The sequence below is a fragment of the Gouania willdenowi genome, chromosome 21 (genome assembly GCF_900634775.1).
Source record: "Gouania willdenowi chromosome 21, fGouWil2.1, whole genome shotgun sequence".
Taxonomy (NCBI): domain Eukaryota; kingdom Metazoa; phylum Chordata; class Actinopteri; order Blenniiformes; family Gobiesocidae; genus Gouania; species Gouania willdenowi.
The window spans coordinates 18,274,398-18,282,674 of record NC_041064.1 but is presented as its reverse complement, the minus strand read 5'-3'; positions in this window follow the sequence as shown (position 1 = coordinate 18,282,674).

Genomic DNA, 8,277 nt, shown 5'->3' with positions numbered 1-8,277 from the left:
TAACATTTAGATTCAACATTATTTTTTATGTGAAAAGTAAATATCACAAATATTGCTGTAAATCAGGCTAAAAGCAACAAAAAACTCACTTACCTTTTTTTAAAAACATGGTTTGTTGCTAAATATTGCAAACAATTGCAGTTGATTTTATCATCTGCAACTTTACAATCTGCGTCCCATAAGGATTTACATATTCATGTGCTTTCAGTGTCCCAGATTACTTCAAATGTTGTGTACCAGCATCAACAGTGAACACTGCAAAGGCCCTCTAATGAAAACCATTCAAATCAATCAAGTTTACCAAAGACCAAAGGCCAGTGTAATTTGGGAAAATTGCTGAAACTCTAAAGTAATCTTCTGTAATGTGATCTTGCCTATTGAACATTGGCTGTACTGTACGTGTCGGATAAGAGCTCAGTCATTTTCTTTACATGCAGTCTTGACATGCAGCGCTGATATGCACCTGCAAGTAATCATCATTGTAGTGTTAAGTGCTTTGATATTAAAAATGACGGATTTAAGACTGTTTGCTGCTGGTAGATAGTGATTTGAAAACACTTCCATATGTTGATAGGAAGGATAAACTGGGGTATGTGGACTGGGCTGTGTTCTCTGCTGTACAACGGGCCAGGCTAAACACATCATAGCTAAGGCTAAGGAGCCTGTTATTAAAATAAAAAAATAAAACAAGGATACAGTTTTTATTATTTGATGAATTGTGATCAACTGTAGAATAATACCTCAATGTACCACTTGGTGGCAACATTGACTAAATAAAATTTCAATTCAGAGCCTGTGAAATAGCTACCCAGTGTGTTGCCCTATAGCAATAAGGTTGTGGGTTTGAATTAATGCCCTCCTGACTAAACATAGGCTCATCTGTTTTTTTCTTTTCTTTCCATACTCTATAAAAACCAGTGTGTTCGACTGAAGTTTCTAAATTATGGTAAATAAGTCAATGACGTGACACCTAAATATTCTGTCCAACTGCATTTCGTTTAGTTAAAAATTGTATAAATGCATGCAAAGATACCAAATATGTACTAACATAGTATATATATATATATGCTCATTTAGTTTTTTTGTAAATGTTACTTACTAAATTACCACCTAATGCTCCTTTAGAACAGCTCTATTTACTTAGAAAACAGATTGTCGATGTTTTTAATGACAAATTGATGTGGATGGACCCCTGGTGTTTAGTTGTTGTTCCCTGTATACTGTTTGTACAACGCTGCTGCGTTTATCCTCCACTGTTTTGACAAATGTGGCCTAAAACCTTTGAAATATCCTTATTAGAAGATCTATGCCTAACAAGACTCAAATATGGGACTACTTTACAGTTTAAAGTCTGTATACGCAGCCATGTTGAAATGACGTCATTGGCGACGTCAATCGCCCCTTTAAGTCCATTGAGTTCTATGGGAGATGAAACAGCAGAGTTGGAACTGTCGGCCCCTGTCCACACCTGTCAAGTTTTGGATTCGAAAATGAGGGAAATTTCCTGGTGCCCACTACCATCCATCCCACCCGCCCAACCAAGCTCCAGTATTCCTTATATTTTAATATAGGTGTACAAGAAATGTAAAATATCCACTTATCAACCACTTACTAAATATAATTATGTGATTAGAATCTGGTAGGTCGACCTTTATTAACATTGAAGTGCTGTGAACATTCCTACTAGGGCTGGTGATATGGACCAAAACTCATATCTCATTATTTTTTCTGAAAATAGTGATATATGATATAAATCTGGATAATTTTATTTCGAATGAAGTCTGAGAAGAAAGAGAATTCTGGGTTAAATTTGCTGATCCAAAATGCTACACAGGTTCATTTATTAACAAACAGCTGCACAATATGTGCCACTTTTGGTTTTTTTCTCCTGTAAGGGACAGCATGTGTGAGTGATATGTAATATGGCTTGTTATGGGGGAAGCTCTGAGTTAGGACTCTGTTCTGAGAAGTAAAAGCAGTGACTCTTAAAACTAGTATTTTGATACAAAATAAGCTATTATATATAATAGAAAACTCGATACATCTTAAATCTCGATATATCGCCCAGCCCTAAATCCTAAATTATAAAACAGCCTAAATAAAAACATACATGGATATATTAAGTACATGCTTATTTAATATACTTACAGTTCATATACAAGTCAACACGTTGCATATTTTTCTATTAATTTCACGTTGCTTGTCTTTAAGTTAGACATTAACATTTTATTTTATTACATATTTTATTATAATTTTTCATGCTCACTCATGTGGTTTTCTGGTATTCACTAATGACTTACATGACTTACATTCTTTAACATTTTTTTTAAAGCAGTGTATATTTGTGGAGCTTGTGATTGGCTGATTTTTTTCATGGTGGCTTACATCGTAGTAGACGTTAAAATCTCAGTTATTAATCTAACAGAACGTGTAACTTTCTGTTCCAGTTTCCAAGGTATTTACACCAGTTCTTTTTTTCGCTGGAACGTCTTCATTCATTCATTCATCTCTGTTCTGAGTTGTTTACAGGTTTGTTGCCGCTGTCAGCACTAATCGCACGAGAACTGCCTCTCAGGCCACTTCAAATGGCAGTTCTCGCGAGGCTAGTTCAGTTTAGTAAGGCATCTTTTAATTATTATTACATTAAAATATGGGATATTTACGGGAAAATACTAATACGGGACGATGGCGGGAAAGAGGGGTAAAATACAGGAGTTTCCCGGCCAAAACGGGATACTTGACAGGTATGCCCCCGTGGTTACAGTTTTTTTCATTTCACGGATTTTGTTTATCAAATTTTGATAAACAAAAGAGGTCTACATGGACGTTTTTTTTAACTTTGACTGATTTTTTCGAGCAACCCAAAGCGGCACAAGTTGTCATTTTGACCGAAAAAGCAGCTAAATGATCCTGAATGCTTCACCTCCTATAGAACTCAATGGACTGAAAGGGGCGATTGACGTCACCAATGATGTCATTTCAACATGGCGGTGCACAGGGTGAAGTAGTCCCAGTTTAAAAAGTTAATGAAACAAATATGGTGCAAAATAGTGTGTTTTGTTAGGCATAGATCAAAGGTTTTAGGCCACATTTGTAACAAAAACGGTGAAGGATCCCTTTAAGGCCTACTGTGCTCCTTACTGCCACCAAGTGGCATGGAAGACTCTGCAATTACTCTATTGATGTTCACAAATATCAAAGTAATGACATTATCAATTGTGATCACTTAAATTTGACTTTTTTGATTTAAATTGGACTGTTTGACACTGCATATCCAGATAGCACAATATCATGCCTCGGCAACATCGGTGGAATAATTTTCTGCTATAAATTGCGTTTTGAAGTGAGTGTTTTCTGAGTATAAAGAGACGTTTCGCAACTAACACTTCACTTTCATCAGAAGAAAACAATTAACAATTGAAATGCTGTTGTAGTTTAAAATTGTGCAATTCCCCATGTCAAACTGTGTGACTGACTTTCTACCAAAATACTTTGTGACTTTGGGAAAGAAACACAAAGATCCAAACGGTTCCATGCAGAATAACAAACATCCTCTAATCTGTCGGTTTTTCTGAATTTCTTTTCCAAAACGCATTCACGCTAGGGCACCTGTTTCAAAGCGCAGGCTTGTTTAGTTCTTCGCTGTCAGCAAACAGAATAAGTACGATGACGGCTGGCTCCTCAACCCACATCTGATTTCAGCAAATGTGCTGTTGTTCAAAGCCAGTTGTGCTTCATTGATTTGTTTCAAGGCAGAGGAAAAATAACCCCAGGGCTTCTACCAGTGAGAAATAACAATGGAGTCCTTCTCTGCTGTTTGTAGTTTTGTCGGCTCGACATCAGTGGAAGAACATGGTGGAGTTTTTACAGCAATTCTAACTACACGACTACTTCTCATTGAAGGTGGAGCTTTGTTTTTGGGGGGATCATCAGATGGTTGAATTACAGTCGCAGAGTGGTGCAGCGTTGGGACTCTTCATTTCTTCACAACAGGACACTGCAGGCAGGAGGTCCAGGATCTCACAGGGAGTTATCCCAACAACAACATGATCCTGAACACTTGGACTTCAGACGCTCTCAGAAAAGCACTTTGTCTCCACTTTCTAACAAATGGTTGGAAACAGAGGAGGATACACAAAAATACATGCTTAACCTAAGGATAGGATACCAAAAGCTGTTATTCCATCCATCCATCCATCCATCCATCCATCTATCCATCCATCTAGTCGTCTAAACTCAGACTCAAATGTAAGCTTATGATGCTGGTCCCTTTCCATATGAAATAAGATTCAAGGATGAATATTTAAGACAAAGCAGCTTGTTGACCATCATTTAGTTTTCTGTAAATGTGTGCAAACTTTTTTTTTTCTAGCTAAAATGATTAAAAGTAAAATAAAAAGAACGAGACATTGAAAACAAGAACAAATATCCTCTTTGCCAGATATTAGGAGTTATCTGGCATGGTACCATGATCATTCACATTTTAAAGGCTTGTAACACATTACCACTCCCATTATTAATGATACAGTAGGCCCAATTATACAAGCACCCCCATTTTTTTTTTGAGAATTTGCGATGAAATGTTCCATCCGGAGCTGCTCCGGGTAAAAGTCAGTGGGAAATGAAAGAACCAACCCCGAAAAGAACAAAAAAAAAAAAAGCGAAGAATTTCACAAACCAAGATATGAGTTTTGGAAATTTTGACAATTATGAGAAATACAGATTTCTTTTTTTTTTAATTTGATCCAGAAAAACTATATATATCCAGATCCCCTCCCAAAATGTAGTGGCTTCTTCCATGGTGTAATGGTTAAAATTAGTAAAGTACTTTTGACTTAAACCTGCTATAACAGAAAAAACAAACAAATGAATAAACCCTGGTAAAAACATGACCTTTCGGCAAAGGTAACACTTAATTTTTTTGACATTTTCCTCACACAGATTTGACCCTTTAAGTTTACCCTCTGATTCATATTTAATGGAATTTTCATTTTCTACTAATTCTTGATTTTTATTTACATTGCTGCAAAGATTTCTCTCACAGTCAGGCTATAACCGACAGTTCAACCTTTGTGTCTCTGAACATTGATCATTTTTCCCACTAACCACACATTTAACTATAGCTGATGCTATTTATCCTACCATACAACTCAAACTATTGGCCACCACTGCAATAAAACGGCCAGTTCAAAAAACTTGAATATATCAAATAAGATTTAATCTGACGTACTAGTTGACGTATTATTTAAAGAAACAAATACCATTGTGTCACACTCACTTTGAGAAACACATTTTTAAACATGAGAAGTTGCTATGCCACCTCAACCGCAGACCACACATGTAGAAAGGCGGGTTTAAACAACTAAATGTAGTTAAATAACCATTCCTCAGCGGCGTTTGGACATTTTCAAAATATGTCAGCCCAAAGTGTAACATGATCTTTCAGTTTTAGGTCCATATAATGTTACTGCTCGACATGAACAATGACCAAAACTGTTTTAAGATCGGAACATAGAGGACAAATTAAGGACGTAGTTCACAAACACATTTGCAAACCTGGAAAAAAATCCGGATAATAATAATGATGTGGTCAAGAGTTTCATTACATAAACCAAAACATTTACCAAGCTTAGAAGTGCCAAACAAGACGATATGTAAAAAAATATTTGTCTTTATTGTTTTTTATGTGTTGGGGCCACCTTTTTAATCTGAATTGGCTAATAATTAATACACAATAGCCGATAGTGGGCACACAGTAATGATTTACCAAATTTTAGACAATATTTTTGGGAAGGTAAAAACACACAAAAAAATTGCAATTGGAAAAATAACCATGTTTGTATTTGACTTTAACTGACATACTTATGAACTTACTCTGACCTTTTTTTTTCCTTCTTTTTTAACTCAATAGGAATACAAAAAAATAAAAACCAAACAAACCATAACAATTTGGTGTGTAGATCGTGTGACGTTTTAATATTGCGATACCTTGTTGCACTCGATATTGTCCCACCTTTAATATCAACTCTACGTACACTATGTTATTGGAATAAATGTCGTATATCTGCCCCATACTCCACATGATGCAGTGAAATACGTGTCCATTCACAAAAAAAAAAAATCGGGATGTGTTACTTTCAGTCTTGTTTTTTAGCCTGAAAACCATAATTTCCAACAATTTTTGTAATGCACTGCCAAAAAAAGAAAAAAAAAAAACTGGAGGATTAAAGCTTTAAAGCTTATCTAAATCTTTGCCAGGTTTGTATTTCAGCATCCTGTGTTTAAAAATCATACATATGAACAAAAACCGAAGCCTTCCAGTCAATACCTTCAGTCTTTGATTTTCCCCTTTCAAACAGTAACAGTGATCGTAACCTCTGACAGTGTAAAATACAAAACAAATGTTTAGCCTATCAATGGTTTGTGGCGATGAGATATTTACGGGGTTGACAGTGTTGTCTTTGAGTCTGTCTCGCTGTCTGTTATCACAAGTTGAAGGTGCTCCAGCGACGGCCTCTGACACGGATCACAGACGGCTGCTGTTTAAAACAAGTGAGACGATGTATTCCGCTCACTGCGCGAGGATGACCCCTGCTCTTAACCCCCCGCAGCAGCAGTTCATCCTCCAAACAAAAAAACAATCAATCCCCTTCCACATCTGACACAACCGAAACAATATAAATGATATGCATCTCCTGCTGCTCCCATGGCAACCGACTTGACTTTATTGTTGCGTTTCTTTGATCCAGCCGAGCTTTGATTCATTTTCTCTTTCACCCTTTTAGCTAAACATATCATGTGAATTTGGAGCTTTGTTCCTGACAGGCCGCGTCTTACCTCGCTCTCTCCACAGGCTCCTGACGCCTCCCAGAGGAGCTACGAAGGAGGAGAGGAATTCCACTGGATTCAAAGACTTTGTATGGTTTTTTTTTTTACTCTTCCTTGTCTCGCCTTGGTTCTCTCACTCTTTATGTTGACCTGTTCCTGGTCAACACTAGCCAAACCATCTTTTTCTCGCCCTGAGGGACTGTGGCTGTACGTGCAGAGGCATGAGCACTGGCACACACAGGTTATCTTGGGTGCCGTCATCCCCACTGGTCGGTTTGCGTGTGCATGCCCATGCTTTTTATTCAGTGAATGAAGGGGAAACTGTGAACTGAACCTTGACCTGATTCGTCAAACTATTTTTTTCCCACTGGTGCTTAAAAGTTTATTGGCAGCGCTCTGGGAAAGTTCTAAAGCTTTACTCATCATCATGTCATGAATGCATTCTTGTGTATTTCATTAATAGGTTTGCTATAGTCCCATATTCTCCATGGATGTGAGAGATTAAATATCAAGTACTTCTACACAATAAGTGTGTAATCTAGTGTGTAGTGTCGAGCATCTGGTTTCACTCACGGCGACGTCCTAAACATGACCAGTTTTTTAAAACCAGCTGCACTATTTATTCCAGTCAGGCCTCACTGACAGCTACTCAATTTCCAACTTCTTCCTCCACCGAAGCCCAAAATGAAGTCCACGATTAATTTATTAGCTTTGCGATCACATCACATTACACGTAGCCGTACAGTTTCACACATTTCATGGAGTTCACTCTAAATATATTTATTTGTGTCCTGTCAGCACAGCGATAATCACAATCAGATATTTGTCTGGTAATTATTATTTACATTCTGATGTGTGTGCAGGGATTGGATGCTGAAGCAGAAGCAGGAGCAGGAGGAGTAAATCGATAGTTTTCTGGAGAAAAAAACGGTGCAATAGATCAGAAGGAGAATTTTGTTTTTACTGAAATCAAACAGAAAAGAAAATGCTGAATAAACAAAGAAAACGCATTTTTAGTGCAACTTTTATAGTAAATATGTGTTGTTGTTTTTTTTTAGCTTTAAAGGCTTTTACAATTCATTAATGATACATCAAACTGGATGTTCTATGACTGTGCTCTGTTGTTGTATTGTAGGCTTCAGCCAAAGGAGGGCAGTATGACTATAACAACAAGCATCACCACAAAGACTGCTGCCCAACTTCTGCCTAACACCACTACAACCTATTGTGCTGCTGCTGCTGCTGCTAATGCTAATGCTGCTGTTTGGTAAGCACACCATAAAAGGCTCATCCTGATTATCTCTGGCTATCAAGTTCATATCGTGTGTGAATGAAAAAAGTTTAAATCGTTTGCTGACTGATATCATGTGTTCACCAGACGTCAGTACTGTCAGGGGAAAAAAAGTGTCATTTTTCCAGCATAAAGAAGCCTTATGCTCTAAATGATGT